The 18,802-nt window shown below is 36.0% G+C and overlaps 1 long non-coding RNA gene across 1 annotated transcript; it reads right to left on the bottom strand.

The window, feature by feature from the left end:
• Positions 1–7,423: 7,423 nt before the first annotated feature.
• Positions 7,424–12,138, bottom strand: LOC149019503 (uncharacterized). The gene is made up of 3 exons (XR_016172725.1): positions 11,891–12,138; positions 11,625–11,781; positions 7,424–11,459 (listed from the first exon to the last, which is right to left on the bottom strand). It is a non-coding gene; the product is annotated as an uncharacterized LOC149019503 (long non-coding RNA).
• Between the last annotated feature and the right edge of the window lie 6,664 nt (positions 12,139–18,802).

Genomic DNA, 18,802 nt, shown 5'->3' with positions numbered 1-18,802 from the left:
TATTTAGTTATAAAAATCTCTTAAGCAGATAACTGAAAAAAGGAAAAAAAAAATTTGGAGACAACCAATGTACACTATTATACAATCATTTATTAAGACTTCATTCATATTATAGCCTATAAACATAATACCCTAGAACATGGGTATCAAATCATACATTTCTTTATAGAAGGTCTTCACTGTTATCCCTTTCAAGCGAATTGATGTTGTTTGGAAAATTATGTAACACGTTCCACTAACTTTTTTTCTTCTTGCATCTATAGTGTCATTCATGTCATAGTACCCGGGCACAAAATCATGCAACACCACTTTTATTGTATAGCCAAACTTGTCACAGATTGCTTGAAAAATGAAATTGAAAAAATAAATGTAAATTATGAGATACTACAATAATTTCAGTAAGAAAAAAAAAAAGTTGCTACAACAATCATACAAGACTTACTTTGCTGGCAAGATTAGGGATGAAACTGTCGATACCAATATTCCTCTTGCCTTCACTTCTAAGACCTATATACATTATCAGTCCAATCAACTTACGGTTGAATGCTAGTATGTGATCAGCAATACGGAAAATGTACATCTCAAGAATTGCAACTGTTATTGCAAATTTAAGTTAAAAAAATTTTAAGTTTTGACAAATATTAATTATAGATACATATATACTAATTTATAAAAGATTACTTGAAAATATTAATTACAATTACCAAAAAAAAAATGTGAAGACATCAGTAAGGTTAGCAACATATTTAGTTATGAAAATCTCTTAAGCATATAGCTGAACAAAGAAATTTGGAGGCAACCAATGTATATTATTATACAACCCTTTGGTAAGATTCCATTCAAATTATAACTTACAAACATAGTACCCTGGCATAGAACCTTTAAATTTTTCTTTATCAATTTTGTCCATTCTTCTTATCTTTTCAGCCGTTGAAAACGACATGAGCTAGTATATTTTGTCAAATTCATAACTGCATAAATATTTAAGCCTTAGAAACAAATCCTTACGTTGCAATATGTTTCCCGTAACCCGCATTTTGATGAGAGCATATTCGTCAAGAAGGGTGACGATGAAACCAAGGAAACCAGCGACAAAGACCTTTCGTTCTCATTGAGTCGGGGCTTAGAATTTGATGGGTTCCCTTACAAGCAAACCACCTCCATCGCAGAGGCGATGGAAAGAGCCTTCGAGCACTATATAAGATAGATGTACTAGGCACCTGTCTCCACCAATGCAGAGATGAAGAGACAGATGATCTCTGCTATCGGCGGCATCAAGAAATACTATTTGTTTTATAAGGTATATCAGTTATTTATTTTTCTTGCTTCTTGCCCTACTTTTCACTGCTCTGCCTTTATTTCAGACGAAGATTGAGCACAAACTTGCTAAGTTTATGATGATAACTGCAAAAACAATGATGGAACACGAATACATTTTATGATATGGACCTAAAGAAAATAAAAATGCAACCGGAGTGAGTACTGGACTTTTTTTTTTTTTTTTTTTTTTTTTTTTTTGATAATGAGTATGATGATAACTGGTAAAAGATTTGTTTCTTGTTTCTGGTTTTAGGCAGTCAGCGAACGGTGGAGAATAACTGCGGGATACTAGGCTTAAGTTGTGTAGCTGCTGTAGCGCAAGCAATGAAGGTGTTTTGGTTGGCTAGAATGGTGGAACGTGTGGTTTAGTTTATCTCAATTTTACTTATCTAATTTTAGTTTTTCTAGATTTTTCATTCACCTAAAAAAACATATATATATTGAAAACAATAAGATTCTCTTCTGGAAAAAAAAAAAAAAAAAAAAAAAGGAATGAGAACATTACATATACCATACCCAACATGGAATCCTAATCATCTCCCCTTACACTTCTCAATCACAAAATCAGGTGGGGCATATAAATGAAAAAACATATATATTAAGAGGGGTGGGACCCACTGTGGGACCCACTGTGGTACCCTATGGCTCCCCATATATCAAGAAGCGTCCGAGGAACACAAATGATTGTCGTTGATCTAGACTCATGTGACCTCTTCAGTCTTCCACCAAGCAGTGGCGGACCCAGGATGCAATAATGGGGGGGCCAAAGAATGAAAGCCAGTAACCTTCCTATTTGGGATCCTACCGTTAAATTATTTAATTAAATTAAAAAATAGACCCACATATATTTTGTGGGACCCACACATTTGAAAAAAATGATAAATTATTGATAATGATATTTTTTTCCGACAAAATATAGGTAAAATTAAAGCAACAATATAAAAAAAAGATACACATAACTTCAACCCTAAAAAGTTAAATGCAAACCAAAATTTTCTTTGGTAGGAGATGTAAATCAAAAATTTTCTTTAGGTAAGAGATGCAAATCAATGGTAGTTAGTTACCTACTAACTATAGACATTTTATTCACAATACAAAATCAAATAACAAAAATTGCAAAAGAAATAAAGAAACATAGAATATAAAATCAAATTAAAAAGAATAACAAAAGAAAAGAGAAAAAAAGAAACAATAAATAAATTGAGAAAGAGACAGAGACCTAATTGTGGAGTAGATTTTTTTCCAAATTTTCTTAAGCCACGCTTATAGAAAGGGAAGAGAATAAATAGGAAAAAAAGAGGATAGAGGAGAGGAGATAAGAGAATAAATAGGGATTGAAGAGTTAGTTTTTAATTGGAAATAACATTTTGATTTTTGAATATCTAATAAGATTTTTTTTTTCAAAAATTTCCTTTAACCCACTTTTATAGAAAGAGAAGAGAATTAATAGGAAGAAAAGATGAGAGAGAAGAGAGAGTAGAATAAATAGGGATTGATGAATTAGTTTTTTATTAGGAATGACATTTATGAGAATAAATAGGGATTGATGAATTAGTTCTTTATTAGGAATGACATTTATACCCATCATTTTACCTTTAAAAATTGTTCACAATATTGAGGGGGGCCAAATAGTGACATTTCACATGTGGAAAGATAAAAAATCGAAAAAATTAAAGGAATTAGGGGAATATACATAAAATTTTTAAAAATCCAGGGGGGGCCATGGCCCCCTCCGGCCCCTTCATAGGTCCGCCCCTGCCACCAAGGGACGTTGGTCATTGTCAACTATCAAGAAGACCAGTGTGTTCTTTCAGCCGCTAGATAAAAGTACATGCATAAAAGCTTAACTTAAACATCTTTAAATTCATACTCAATAGATAAATATAATATAATATCCATTTGACGGAAACCAAACGAGAAACCAAAAGTTTCCAAGAGCAAGAACTCCTCTATCTTCAACATTGAAATTTTAAGCAGTAAAGTTACAGTAGAACTGCAAATTTGCATTCCTTTTTTCTATGTCCATCCCTCTTCGTGTGATCTATTAGATCTTTGGAGACCCATCCCAGATTTGCAAATTTACATGTTTATGTACTGGGATCTATAGTTTCAACATCTCATCTTCCGCTACTTCCTTATAGGGCCCCTTTATTTCTGACTCAAACAAACTCCTCCTACGTCCTCTCAACCTTTATTTCATTATGATCTATCCTAGTAAACCTTTATGTTGGCCTTTTATTTCTGATGGAATTTATGTAGCTTAGATCTTTGCTAGGGGGCTAGGCCTTGGCTCTTTGGTCTAAAACTTTGAGATATACACGCTGATGGTAAGTTCTCTTTATTTCTATGTTTATTACATATGATTAACACTCAAGTGCTATGCAGATGAAATGCTGAAACACGTCTCTCTTCCTACTGAATGTAACCATCCCATCATAACCAATGCCCCTGTGAAATCTCAACCCAAAACCTGAAAATGCAATTGAGAAACTCGAAACTTACTTTGATAGGATGATTCAAAACTGGATCTAATGTCATTTAAATCATGTACGGACACCAACTACCAAGTTCCTATTAATGGAAGGATGTTTCACCCTTTTTACCATCTATACTGCTTATTTCATCATCCGAACACTTGTTGCAGCTAGCAAACTACAACCCTCTTGGCTACTCCTTCTAACCTCTGGTGCAGATGAATGGTAAGACCTTCATCTTGGGAAAACTGACCTCGCTCTTCGCAACAACACCCTCCCCCTGTGGCTGGTTCTGGATGTCCCCTATCTCACAATGAAAAGAAAAAGAAAGGGCCCTCTTTTGGAAGGAAGTGAACCATCAAGGTTCCTGGGCAACAAGCAATGACATACCTATTCCTCTGGTGATTAAGGACAACAGAATCTTATACCAATATGCTATTGGCCTCCAAGCTGAGTCTATCTTGGCTATAAGCAAAAAACTACTACCTTGTGGACTCCCTTAGGAGCCTTGTGAGTGTTTTATGCTAGAATTGACTCGTTCAAGGCTACCTTTGTTTCAGAAGAGAGGAGGAACCAAGTCTTCTCTCTTTCCCCATGGTGGCTGAGAACTGCTACATTTATCCTTTAAGCCTATACCTGAATTCAAATCAAATGAGACTCTTCCACCTAAAACAGTGTGGATTCAATTAAGAGGAATAAGTCCTGAGCATCTTTCTTATCCTCTCATCCATAGAGTTGCTATTGTTATTGGCAAAGTGGTAGAAATGCATCTTAATCTTGTGGATCTTGGCCTCCCTAGCAACTCTGCTAAGTCAAAATCTTGTTGGATATAAACAACAAAGTTAGTTTCAAGGCTGCAATCCGTAGCCTTGCTGGAGTATGGATACCTGCAATTACTATATGAGGTAAGAACTCTTTGCTTCAAATGTGGTAAGATATGCCACCTCACAAAAACTACAAAGAGGACTTTGGTTTTAATCCTGCCAGTGGTGGCCAAGCTCAAAAAGGAAATTTGGGGATTAACAATTTCTTCAAGGGGCTTCAAACTGATCCCATTCAAGGGGGCTTCTCTAGATTCCATTCTACTAGAGACCTTGAAAAGATGATGTCCCTACCAACACTTGATCTCACATATATTGTTGATGAGACCCTCTCTTCCTCTCTGATGGCAGTGGATGCGTCTACTGGTCCTTCTGAAGGCACTGATAATTTGGGGGGGGGGGGGGTGAGGGGTATTGAACTCTTAAATTTAAACTTCAATACCTCACCTCTAATGAACTTGGAAGATGTGTTCCCCTTCCCCTGCTCAGAATCTAATCTTCCCTTTGGCTTTGCAAACCAAAAGCTGTTGAAAAAGGATAACCCACATAACCCCCAATGCAACAACTCTCCCAATGACAAGGGAATCAATGATTGTTTGAACTTATGTCTTGATACTCATGCTACCAATAGCGTCGAAAGTTTCTCAGTTGGAGCCTTTGAAATTCCCCTCAATCAACAACAATGTTCCAAGTACAAAATTATCTATCCATAGAGCCGAAAGAGAAGAAGAATGTCAGAATCTATACCTAAACCAGATCCTATTGAAACCCTCAACAACAACCTTGAATCTGTGCTAGCCAACTGCTCACAACCTTGGGACACCTTTCAATGCTACAGACGGGGAATTGAGGCTCATTTCAACAATTTCATTGTGCAAAATAACTTAATGCAGTCAATGATGAACAACCATCAAACACAACCAGTATCACAGCCTCAGAATGAAAGCAAGGACCAAGCTGCCAAAGCCCCCCAGGGCTTCCCCTATCACCTCTACAATGATTTCTTTGATAGTTATATCTGTGTCTTTAGTATTATGTTTTGTTGGTTTAACAACTAGGTATCATGCATAAATCTGATGAATCTGCATCTTACTTTCCTCTATCTTATTTGAAAGCTTCTCCTCAATTTCCATCTTATTTTCTAGTTACTTTTCTCTGTCTTGAATGAAAACTTCAATTTAATCCAACACTACATGAATTTCTTTTTCTTTTGTTTCATTTTTGTCTATTCTCTATTGTCCTATATTTATTGTCTGTTTCTATATACCGCTTGAGGCTCTTGGGAAGAAGATATCTCTTTACTATTGGTTTTGTTTCCTCGAGAAATCTATGCTTGCCTTTATCAAAACGAAAATCCTCTCTTAGAATGTAAGAGGCTTAAATGGAAAGTTTACCACCCAATGTCTATCCAAGATCATCAAGAAACAAGTTGTTGATTAGTTTTCTTATGTGAAACTAAATGCGAGAACCATGAAGAATTTTTTATCCTTAAGAAGAAGTCCTTCAGGAATCTGGAACCTATAGCCTTTTCAAATAACTGTGGGAAAAGAGGTCTACAAGGAGGACTGTGCATTTTTAAGAACCCAAACATTGAAACCTCTATCCTTCAGATTCACCAATCCTACATTGTTGTCCCATGCTCTTAAAAAAACTTTAAATGGATAATCATAGCTATCTATGCTCCCCCTCGTTCAGAGGCAAAACCAAGATTCAGTATTGGGGGGGGGGGGAGGCGAAGAATGGAAGTCCAAATTGGGGAAGCACCAATGTTTTTTTGTCACACATATTGTGTGGGCCCTTATAAGACCCATTGGGGGTCCCACCTATGAATTGTTTTGTTATATTAAGGAATAGGCCCACATATATTTTGTGGGGCCCACACATATATTTGACAAAAATAGGTAAATTATTGATAATGATTTTTTTTTCCAACAAGATATAAGTAAATTAAAGCATCACTAAAAAAAAATATACACATGACTTTAACCCTAAAAAGTTAAATGCAAGCAAAAAATAAAAATAAATGAGAAAAAGAGAAACAATAAATAAATTGAGAAAGAGAAAGACTACCTAAGTGTGGAGAAGGTTTTTTTACAAATTTTCCTTAAATTATAGAAAGGGAAGAATAAATAGGAAGAAAAAAACAGAATAAATAAATAGAAAGAAAAGAGGAGAGAGTAGATATGAGAGAATAAATAGGAATTGACGAGTTAGTTTCTAATTAGAAATAACATTTTGAATATCTAATAAGAATTTTTTTTTCAAAAATTTCTTTTAACCCACGTTTATAGAAAGAGAAGAGAATAAATAGGAAGAAAAGATGTGAGAGAGAAGAGAGGGGAGAATAAATAGGGATTAAGGAGTTGGTTTTTAATTAGCGATGACATTTATACCCATAATTTTACCTTTAAAAATTAAAATTTGTTCTCAATATTGAGGGGGCCAAATAGTGATATTTCACATGTGAGAAGAGAAAAAACTGGAAAAATGAAGGAAATTAATATAAAAAATGAAAAAAATTAAGGGAATTGTAAAAATAAAATTAAAAATCTTGGGGGCCATAGTGGGTCTGCCCCTGCCCTAATTACTCATACAGAAAATTGTTATGGGATACTTTATAGTTTCATTGAGAAACTATCCCATCCCTTCTTTATCATAGGAAATTTCAATAAGGTCTTAAAATCTAAAGACAAGATAGGAGGACCTTACAAAGCTACCTTCTCTTTAGGTGAAGCACAATTCTTGGTTTCAAAAAAAATCGAGAGAGAAATACATTTCTGATAGAGATATAAACACCAAATACTACCATGTAACTTAAAAAATACACTGTTAGAGGAAGATAATCAAAACATTACAATTTGAAGGCCAAACTCTTTGAAGGTAAGGTTGATATTGCAACAGCTTTTGCAAGCCTTCTCACCTCTTCCAACCCCTTGGACCCTAATTTAGTTGAAGCACTCTTTTCCCCTTTGGACCAAAGTCTAATCGCACAGGATGTCTCCCAACCACCATCAACTAAGGAAATCTAATCCACCATGTTCTCTTTGGGCCCATATAAAGCACCAGGAATGGATGGGTTTAATGCTTACTTCTATCAGAAAAACTGGGAGTTTATTAACCCTGAGCTCTGTTCCTTCGTTAGGAATTTCTTTCTTAACCTTGATCTTCCCTTTGGCGATAATTATACCTTGCTATGTTTTATCCCAAAAATTGAAACCCCAAAAAAAGTGTCAGTGCAAAAAAAAAAAAGTGTCGATTTGAAAATCCCATTAGTCTGTGCAACGTCAGTTACAAAATCCTAGCTAAAATCCTGGTTGGAAGATTGAAATCTTGCTTGCAAAGTATAATCTCACCCTATTAAGGGGCTTTTGTTCCCAATAGGCAAATCTCCGATAACATAATGATTGCACAAGATATCTTTCATTTCATGAGCACAACAAAAGCTTTGTTGCACTCAAAATGGATATGTCCAAGGCCTATGATATGGTTGAATGGGATATTATTTCCCACTTGTTTAGAATATGGGGCTTTGATAGCCATTGGTGTAACCTTGTCAAAACTTTAATTTCTTCTGCATCATACTCTGTCAAACTCAATGGATGTCCCTACCACTGGATCATGGGAACCCAAGGCCTAAGGCAGGGATGTCCTCTAAGCCCCCACCTCTTCCTTATTATTATAGAAGTCCTCTCTAGACTTCTTACTGAATTGCCAGAAATGCCCAGGAAGAATCTCAACAAAGGAAGATGTTCTTGCACTACAAACTACCATTGACTTGTTCTCCGACATTACAACACAACAAATCAATTTTGAAAAAAATGGTGCTTTCTTCTTCAGAAATGTGGATCAGGGAAATATGGTATTGAAAGAGCAATCTTGTCAGTATTAGGCATCCAGGAAAGAAAAAGAATGCTTTCTATCTAAGAACTCAATTGTTCCATGCTAAAGCAAAAACAAAAAACTTTGAACTTATTCTAAACAAAATAAGAAACAAGTTGCTACATGGAAAGCCTCGACTTGATCCTATGCAACAGGGGAAGTTCTCATGAAATATGTTCTTCAATCACAATCTATATATCTAATGCAATGCTTTCAATCACATAGGATACACTTTGCTAAAGATTCTAGTTGGGATATTAATATGGTTCGAATCTCGCTGAGGCATATTAATATCCCCATCCCCCGGCTTAATAAAGCCCCTTTGTACCCAAAAAAAAAAAAAAGAAAGATTCTAGTTGGGAAAACCCAACAAAAACAAACAATTGAACTCCTAGAGCGATGCTGCAAACCTAAACAACAAGGAGGACTAGGTTTTAAACGAATGGAGCAAATTAATAGTGCCCCCGCTTACTTAAGCAAGGATGGCAATTACTCAACAATCAGAATTCATTGTGGGGGGAAATCCTCAAAGCACGATACTTCCCCAAATCATCTATCTTTGATCCAAAAGTGTAAAACAAAAAGGATCATAGATATGGAACAGCATCACCAGCATCCATCCCCATACTCCAAACAATGGTACAAAGGAAAATTGGTGATGGGAAAAAGTGAAAACACATACTTTTGGTTTGACCTGTGGTAGTTTCAACAACATATCACATGGTAGGTGATTACAACCCCCTCTTATGGCATCGGCAAGCAACCGTAAATGAAGTCTATCAGACCAACCAACTGAGTAGAAGGGATCTAAACAACCTAAACCACACAAACCATTTGCCACCTATTCTATCTCAATCAATACTTTCAATTAATCCTCCCCAACATTGTACTCATGGCTGTCCCTTCTATCAACAATAGGAGAATTCTCTAAAAAAATAGCAGAAATAGCATTGTCAAAAAAAGAATAGCCATGACCCACTACCAACATCAGCTCATTGGTGGAAGTTCCTTTGGAAGTTATCTATACATCCAAAGTTTAAAATATTTTTTTGGCGTCTATTAAATGCAGGATTACCAACAAAGATTGTGATACTCTCCAAATGGATGGAAACAAACCAGATGTGTGGTTTATTCAACAATATTGAATAATCGATTTGGCATATCTTCATCTTGTGCGATTGGACAAAAAGAATACAGGCAGCAGGAGCTCTAGGGATGAGAATGGAATTCATTAGCAACAACTTTTTTCTTAAGTTGTACATGTCGTTTTTTAAATGAGTATCACCTAGATAAACACACCAAAATCTGGTTTTTCTCTAACTTTATAATTACATGCTATTTCATCTGGAAAGAAAGAAATGCAAAAATATTTAATAATAAAGACCCAAATCCTCATCTACTAAATAATGTAAATAGATGGATCAAGGACTTAAAAATATTCACAAAAGATTCTAAAATAACAAACAATGAAATAATATCATCGACTAATTGCATCTGATGCTGAAAGAAATTTGGAAACTTACCAACACTCATGTGTAGGTGTATCTGATGAACTATATGGAGACATGTGGAATGTAGGACTACTTCAAAATAGAATCATCATTGAATTACAATAAGGAAGGGCCTAGGAGGACAACTTCTGAAGCACTTATTAGAAACCACTTGGGTAGTAATACAAAGGACCCAAAAAAATGATTTACGTCTACAGTACATTTGGTGTAATTAAACAGCAAGAAAATATCTAACCATAGGCAAAGAGATAAACCAAATCTTCCCCACCCTTTTTCCTATTTTAACAATGATGATACCAATCACATCCAAGTTAGAAGTTCGTAATTTAAAACGTGACACAACTAAAGACTGATTACTTCGTTTGACAACTGCACATATAGGGTCCGCTTGTAATGAGACTATGTCTCATAATGGTGTATCTAATTTCCTTTTATCATAAAAAACAAAAAACAGATAAATATTCTTCAATAAACAAATAGATAAATATTTATGCAATGTTTTAGGGAAAGATCCTGAAGCCTCTGTGTCTCAACAAATAACTACAATAAAGCAGAAACGGACAGCACTATAGTAAGCAGCTTACAATGTTTAGTAGGGTATAGGTTAGGAAGAGAAGATGAATGCAGAGAAGAGACAGACCTGCAACTTGAATCTGGTGATTCTTTCCCTTTTGAGACCCATGTTAGCCAACAAAGACAGTGTAAAAGCGATGAAAATTGAAGATGGTGGATAGCATTTCTATTGTCAATTGAATCATATCAGAGGATCAAAGTGAAGATGAAAGTCTGAACTCTATATTCATCAGTTTCAACTGAAGAAAAAAGTTAAATTTTAATTCTGAGAACTCTAATTTCAAAGAAAGAAGGATTAGAAAAAAGAACCTCTCCAATACTACTTCTTTTTTATTATTATTATTATTTAGTTTTTTTCTGATATCAATTCAGAGACCTGCAGATGGTTTTCTACCAAATCTCAGCATTGCAAACCCTAAGATAACATATGTCTGTTGAAATATATCTCGCTTGAGTGTCAAAACTGCAATCCTCAACTCTCAAAGGTGTTAGACAGGAACTTCTCTCCCAAATGTTTCCTTCCCAATTTCTTAGCTGCTTTTCGAGAACCCTGAAGCTGACACGCTGCTCCTTCCCAGGAACCCCATATCAAACGAGATGACTCTAACCTTCTCAATTAGATTAGAATCTGAGAGTTTTCTGATTTCGTAGGTTAAAAAACGAGTGTTTTGTGGGTGGTATTCCTCAAGATCTGCTCTTCTCAGGTAAGAGAACCACACAAGAGGGAGAGAAAGAAATGGAAAGAAATAAGGACTACCTTCTCATTTGGTTTCATTCCGTTTCGTTCCTTTCTTCAATTTCGGAGTCCATTGCCTCACGTTTACGCATTTCCTAATCCTTCCGTCTGGGAGAGAGACCCGAAGAGAAACCCAAAAGAGCAACTGAGCAAAAACGTAGAAACCTTGTTTAAGATAGCAGAAGAACCGAAAATGACACAGCTTCACAAGCAATTCAGCATGAAAAATAGCATCTCACACTGATCCTTATTCTCCCAAAGCCCTAAAAACTCCCAGGTCCTTCCTTACCTAGATCTATTAATTAATTACCTCTTCAGAGAACAGTGTCTCCTCTTCATTCTTGTACGCATTCTGATCGGCTTCACCTTCTTCATCCTCCAATCCACTTTATTGAGGCTTGGCACTTCTGACACCGCACACGCTGACGCTGCCATCCCCAGAAAGTTGGATCTCCATTTCGGAATTCCTGCGGGATACAGAGACGGCAGTTACGGAAAGTAGTCACAGAGTCGAATAGAGATGGCGAAGATGATTAGGAAGATGAAGGAGGAAGCAGATCTGGAAGAAGATCTTACCATGGATAGTTCATCGTCTCTTTCTTAAGCCCCATTGGTCCCCGACGAAGGGTTTCAGCGAAGCCGCTGGAGACTGGGGCGTTTCACCGCAGAGAATACAGACGGTGAGAGCATGAAAGAGAAAGCAGATCTTGAAGATCTTGCCATGGATAAACTACTGTAGTTTTTGGATGGAACGGTACCGGAGGGTTTGAAAGGTTGAAGAAAAGGAAGAATTCAGACGCTCCCGTGCTTACCAAAAAGCAAGACTCTTCCTGGTTACCGTTACATTTGAAATATTTTCAAATGTTTTTATTCTGTTTAATTTATTAATATTCAAAATGTCTACGTGGCTTTATGGGCCGAGGCCAATACGAGTATACGAGTATACGACTCGTTCTATTACAATTCACCATAATGCCCTTCAATGTACAAATATTTCGAAGGGCTTTTATGTCTATAAGAAAATTTTTTGAATTAAGTCAATAATCAACTTTTAAAAGCAATCTAATTGAATTTAACTTGACAAACATTTATTTTTTTTGGTAACAAACTTGGTAAACATTTCAGTATTACATAAAATTCTTGCCAAGGCTTTTCCTTGTATAGAAATAAATATTAAGGTAAATATCACTTACCATCCTTCTTAGACGAAACCTCTCTTCTGGTAAGAGAATCCTCAGAAGCGGAGAAACTTGATTTTGGAAATGAGACTTTCACTCCATTTTATTAACAATGATGATCCTTGGATCCTAAAACTGGCATTTCCAAAGTTGCTTCTCAACACGGTTCTTCATTCTTCTGAACTCGAGCAAAATCTCGCACCTTGCTCTTACCTAGCAAATATATCTCCACACCTCCCCTATAATATAAGGAAAATCAGGTTTAACTAATTAAAAAACAGAGGTACACATATACACCAATGACTTCAGTTTGGGAGAACATTAGAACTTAGAAGGAGTCACGAAGACGCTATAAATGTTGGATATTGAACAACTATTCTGCTCTGGGAACTTCGCTGCATTTTCAAACAAGGACAAAGAAGAACCTGAGAAGAATGATAGGGAATTGGGAGTCGGGTATATGAGGGGATGAGAGAGGGATTTGAGAGTCGGGAATACGAAGGAACTCATTTTGTAAATTAGTAAACTTTAAACCCTTAAAATGTAAAAGTAAAAATTAAGATTTATAAGCATACCCTACTATTTAATTCTCTAATATTTTGCCTAAATGGCACGATCAGAACTATCAGCAGCAACAGCTGGAAATAAAAATCCCTTGTGTGGGGGATGTGCCCCAAATATATACAAGATAAAACTAGACCATTATACACTATCTATTCACTTTTTCTTAACACATTCTTTTCATCTAATGTCTATCTCTATTTACTCTTGCAATATATAAGAACATAGACCTCTTTTGAGTTCTCTCACCATAACTTGCAGATATCATTTCCATTGGTTTATATCATACTATCATATCATATCATACTATTATACTATTTTTTTTATAAAAGTATGAACTCAAGGGATACGGCTATATTTTCTTTCCCTCCAATACCTCTCTGTATTTAAACAGTTAGACCTTTATATTAGTAATAAATAATGTCTACAATGGTCAATTAAAATTCTAGAAATTATTTGAATTAATTTAATTATCAATTTCTTTCCTCTCATAGTCTCATTTTTCAAAGAAACCATACGCAGAAGGAATTGGAAAAGTTTTTCTTGAAAACCAAGAGATGTTAATAAAAGAAAAAATTGTATTAAAAACCTTTAATCAAAATCACCGATCTAAAAGTGGTCCTTTCATCTACGGGGACAATAAAAAATTAGGTAAATATCATTTACCTCCCCTCATAGCTGGACAAATAGCACTTACACCCCCTCTTAGTTGAATAATATCACTTACCTCCCCTCTTACCTAGCAAATATATCAAACACCTCCCCCTGTTAATTTTTTCTGTTAAATTTAACTTTTACCGTTAAATATTTTTCTAAACCCCCAAACTACTCTTGACTAAAAATCTTTTTTATTTTAAACCCTAAATTACCGTAATCACCCTAGCAGTTAAAATACTAAATTACCATCAATTAAAATAATTGTTAAAAAATCAAAACACCATAGTTAAAACTCAAATTATCTTTAATTATTAAAAGCTCAACATACCTTCTTCTTTTTTAAATATTTATCAAACAATTAAAAAAAATTACTAATGAGTTATTTAATCAGTTAAATTTAGCGTGTTAAGTAGCGTGTAATACTACTTTTAAAAAATATTTATCAAATATTTAAAAAAACCCAAAATAGTAGTAAGTGTTTATTTTATCAACATACCCCTTTTTTTTTTTTAATTGCATTTTTAATTTTACTTGATAGTAGTACGTGTTTTTTTAATTGTTTGATAAAACAAATAAAATATGTATGTTGGGCTTTTAATAATTAAAGTTAATTTGGATTTTAAGTAGGGTGTTTTGGTTTTAATAATTATTTTAATTGAGGGTAATTTAGTATTTTAACTGTTAGGGTGAGTACGGTAATTTAAGGTAAATAAAAAAATATTTTTAGCCAAGGGTAGTTTGGGGTTTTAGGAAAATATTTAACAGAGAAAGTTAACAGAGGGGAGGTGTTTGATATATTTGCTAGATAAGAGGGGATGTAAGTGATATTATCCAACTAAAAGGGGGTGTAAGTGCTATTTGTCCAGTTAAAAGGGGAGGTGGTAAGTGATATTTACCCTAAAAAAATTATTAAATAACAACACCAAAAAACCAAATCGTTTAATTGCTTTATCCAAAAAAACAAAAACATTTGATCATTAAGAAAAAAATAAAACCAATTATTCATCCTTATAACACCACTAAAAAACCATATCAATTATGTCGTCCTTTTATATTCTAATAGGATAATATTAATTACTTTAAAAAAAATTAATAGTTTGTTATCTAATAACTCCAATTTTCTCGGTCCTCAAAAATAAAATTTTCTGTTTCTAACTAATTAAAAAGAACTCTTTCCATTCTCTTATCCGAAAAAAAAAAAAGAGTTTTTTTTTTTAAAAAAAAAAAAAAAAAAAAAAAAAAATTAAAAAAAAAAAAAAAAAAAAAAAAAAAAAAAAAAAAATGAATTTGTGTTGTGTCATCTTATTTCACTTTACACATGTTATACATATATATATCATATGTGTAATGCATACACATGGATATAAAAGACAAGAAGGAATAATAAACAATATTATTCCCTAACACCCTCCCGCAAAGTCAACGGACCAGAGAGAAGCTTGATTTTGGAGCAAAGAAGTTGAAAACGAGTAGAAGAATGCCTCTTAGTGAGAATGTCAGCTAACTGATCCTCGGTGGAGATATAACGAACAAGGAGATCCCCTTTAGCAACCTTGTCACGCACGAAATGAAAATCCACCTCAATGTGCTTGGTACGAGCATGAAACACAGGGTTTGCCGAAAGGTATGTGGCACCAATATTATCACACCATAACGTAGGAGGAGAGGATGTTGAAACTCCCAACTCAGTCAAAAGGGACTGGATCCAGGTCAGCTCAGTGGTGGCAGAAGCAAGAGCCCGATATTCACTTTCAGTACTAGAGCGAGCAACCGTGGACTGTTTGCGAGACTTCCAAGATACCAAATTGTCTCCCAAAAAAATAAGGTAGCCACCCTGAGACTTTCTATCATCAATACACCTGCCCAGTCTGCATCAGAGTAAGCAGAGAGAGCACAAGAAGAAGAAGGAGTAATATGTAACCCATAGAGAATAGTCCCCTTGAGATAGCGTAAGAGACGTTTTAAAGCAACCCAATGATCAGTTGTAGGGGAAGAAAGAAACTGACACAGTTTGTTCACAGTATAAGCTATCTCAGGACGAGTGAGGGTGACATATTGTAAAGCACCAACCAAGCTACGAAACAAAGTGGGGTCAGATAACGGAGTCCCTCCCGTGCTAGATAGGTGATGAGATGGGGGGATTGGAGTAGCAATAGGCTTTGCATCCGCTATCTCAGCCCGTTGAAGGAGAGTCAAAATATACCTTTGTTGAGATAAAAGTAGACCCGTAGGGAGAGAAATAAGCTCAACCCCTAAGAAGAAACGAGCATTACCCAAATCCTTGAGTGCAAACTCAGCATGTAAAGAGCTCATAAGACAATTGATAGCTGGGTTTGAGGGGCCCATGATGAGATTATCATCCACATATACCAAAATATAAAGAGGACCATCAGAGCCTTGAGAGTAGAACAAGGAGGAGTCCGTTTTGGAACCATGAAAACCCAATTTGTACAAAAAGGAGCTAAGTCGATGAAACCAAGCTCGTGGTGCTTGTTTAAGACCGTAAAGAGAGCGTTGAAGCCGACAAACATGAGATGGAAAATGAGGGTCTATATATCCAGGGGGTTGTTGCATATAAACCTCCTCATTAAGAAGACCATGAAGAAAGGCATTGTTGACATCAAGTTGACGAACGGACCACTTGAAGGAGACAGCCAAAGCCAAAAGAATACGAATAGTAGTGGGCTTAACAACTGGGCTAAATGTTTCATCATAATCAAGACCATATTCTTGAGTATAACCCTTGGCCACAAGTCGGGCTTTGTAACGCTCAATAGTACCATCGGAGCGACGTTTGATACGATAGAGCCACTTACATCCAATGATGCGACGATCCGGAGGTGGAGAAGTCAGAGTCCAAGTCTGATTTGTAATCAATGCATTGAATTCAGCATCCATGGCGGTACGCCAAACAAGTTGTTTACAAGCTTGTGTGTAACAAGTAGGCTCAAGATCTGAAACACTTTGAGCAACAAGAGCCAATGGAAGAGGATGGCGTGTCGCATAAAAACTCTTGGGAAGTTTGGGAACACGTGTACCATCTTGTGTCCTAGTCACCATCGAATGAGTACGCAAAACATTAGTTGAACGAGGTAAAGATGTAGAGACATCAATACAAGGATTAGCAATGTTCAACGTTGAAAATGAGGGTCCAATAGAGGCTGTGCCATCTTGAGTGACATCAGTTGGGCCAGGCCCATGAGAAGTCACTAATAAACCATTAGAAGTAGGCCCAAGAGTACAAGGATCCAAGATATTAGAAGATCCAAAAATAAGCCCAGGAGAAGGTCCATTGAGAGAGGTAGAAAAAGGCCCGTCTAACACATCAGTAGCTCCATTATGAAAAGGCCCATCTAACACATTAGTAGCTTCATTATGAAAAGGCCCATCTAACACATCATGACCTACATTAGGAAAAGGCCCATCTAACATAGCAGTAGCAACATTATGAAATGGCCCATCTAACACATTATTAACTACAGTAGGAGAGTCCAAAGTCCCATTAGTTACAGAGTGAATGGGGAGAGTCCCAGTTATTACATTTGCAGAAGAAACATGAGCATTATGAACAACATTAAATGGGGGAAAATTGGGTTGTCTACATGAACTAGTTTCAGCTGAAGTAGAGGGCCCAGTAAGTGTAACACCAGCAGTCTCCATAGGTGACAATGTACATGGAAGCTGCAAAAGAGCTGAAGGAGGAAGCTCCTGAGAGGACACAACATTAGACTGTGCTTATACGGGAAAAGAGATTCATCAAAAGTAACATGCCGTGAGATAATCATCTTTCCAGTAGTAGTGTTATAACATTTATAACCATGGTGTGTGGTGCTATATCCAAGAAAAACACAAGGTGCAGATCGAAAAGCCAACTTGTGAGAATTATAAGGCCGCAATAAAGGATAACAGCAACATCCAAATACTTTCAAGAACTTGTAGTCAGGCCATTGATGATAAACACGATGAAATGGAGAATCAAAATTAAGAGCAGCAGACGGCAGCCGATTCATAAGATACACAGCAGTATGAAAAGCATCACACCAAAAGGTAAATGGGAGACCCGAGTGAGCAAGCATAGCTAATCCCATCTCAACAATTTGCCGATGACGTCTCTCAACCCGACCATTTTGCTTAGAAGTATGTGGGCAAGATAGACGATGGCCAATACCACAAGAGGCTAAGTACGATGAAAATGAACGAAATTCACCACCCCAATCAGATTGAAAGGACTTTATGGTAGTTGAAAACTGATTTTCAACAAGACCTTTAAACACTTGAAAAACTTTAAATGCATCTGATTTGTTAGCAATGGTGTACAACCATGTAAACCGTGTGAAATCATCAACAAATGAAATATAATAGCGATGGCCGTCATTGGAAATCTCATGTGAAGGACCCCACAAATCAGAAAACACAAGTTGTAATGGAGCAGTTGTATAAGTAGCACAATGAGAAAAAGGTAACTTGTGAGCTTTAGCAAGTTGACAAGATGAACAAACCACATGTGAACTAGCACCAATACAAGGCAGGTGAAAATCAGAAATAACTTTGTGGACAGTGGCATAGTTAGTATGACCCAGTCTATGATGCCAAACATCTGGAGTACACTTAAAAGCAGACAGAGCAATACCATGTATAGGCTCCAAAGATGGCATAGTGTATATTCCATTTCCACGTTGTCCTTTCAGAAGTGTATGACCCGTGGACTGATCCTTAATATAAAAACAATCAGAATGAAATTCAAAGTAGACATTATTGTCAGCAGCAAAGCGACTCACAGAAAGCAAATCAGCAGAAGCAGTTGGAACACAAAGAACATCATGCATCTTGAAATAAGAATCACCAACTATAAACCCAGATTTGCCAATATGAGAAATAGACAAACCTGAGCCATCACCTATCATAACCGAATCAGCACCAGCATATTTAACAGGAGTAGAAAGATGCTGGAGATTAGATGTTAGATGATGCGAAGCTCCAGAATCAGGGATCCATTGAGGACCAAGATTACCAGCTGTAGAGCAAAAATTTGATGTAGCCATGTGAGCTTGAGGTGGAGCATCAGAGGAACACCGTTGATAACAGAAACGAG

Source organism: Hakea prostrata, chromosome 4 (assembly GCF_041222555.1).
Source record: "Hakea prostrata isolate BN-2017 chromosome 4, UWA_Hpros_2, whole genome shotgun sequence".
Taxonomy (NCBI): domain Eukaryota; kingdom Viridiplantae; phylum Streptophyta; class Magnoliopsida; order Proteales; family Proteaceae; genus Hakea; species Hakea prostrata.
This window is presented reverse-complemented; position numbering and strand designations above follow the sequence as displayed.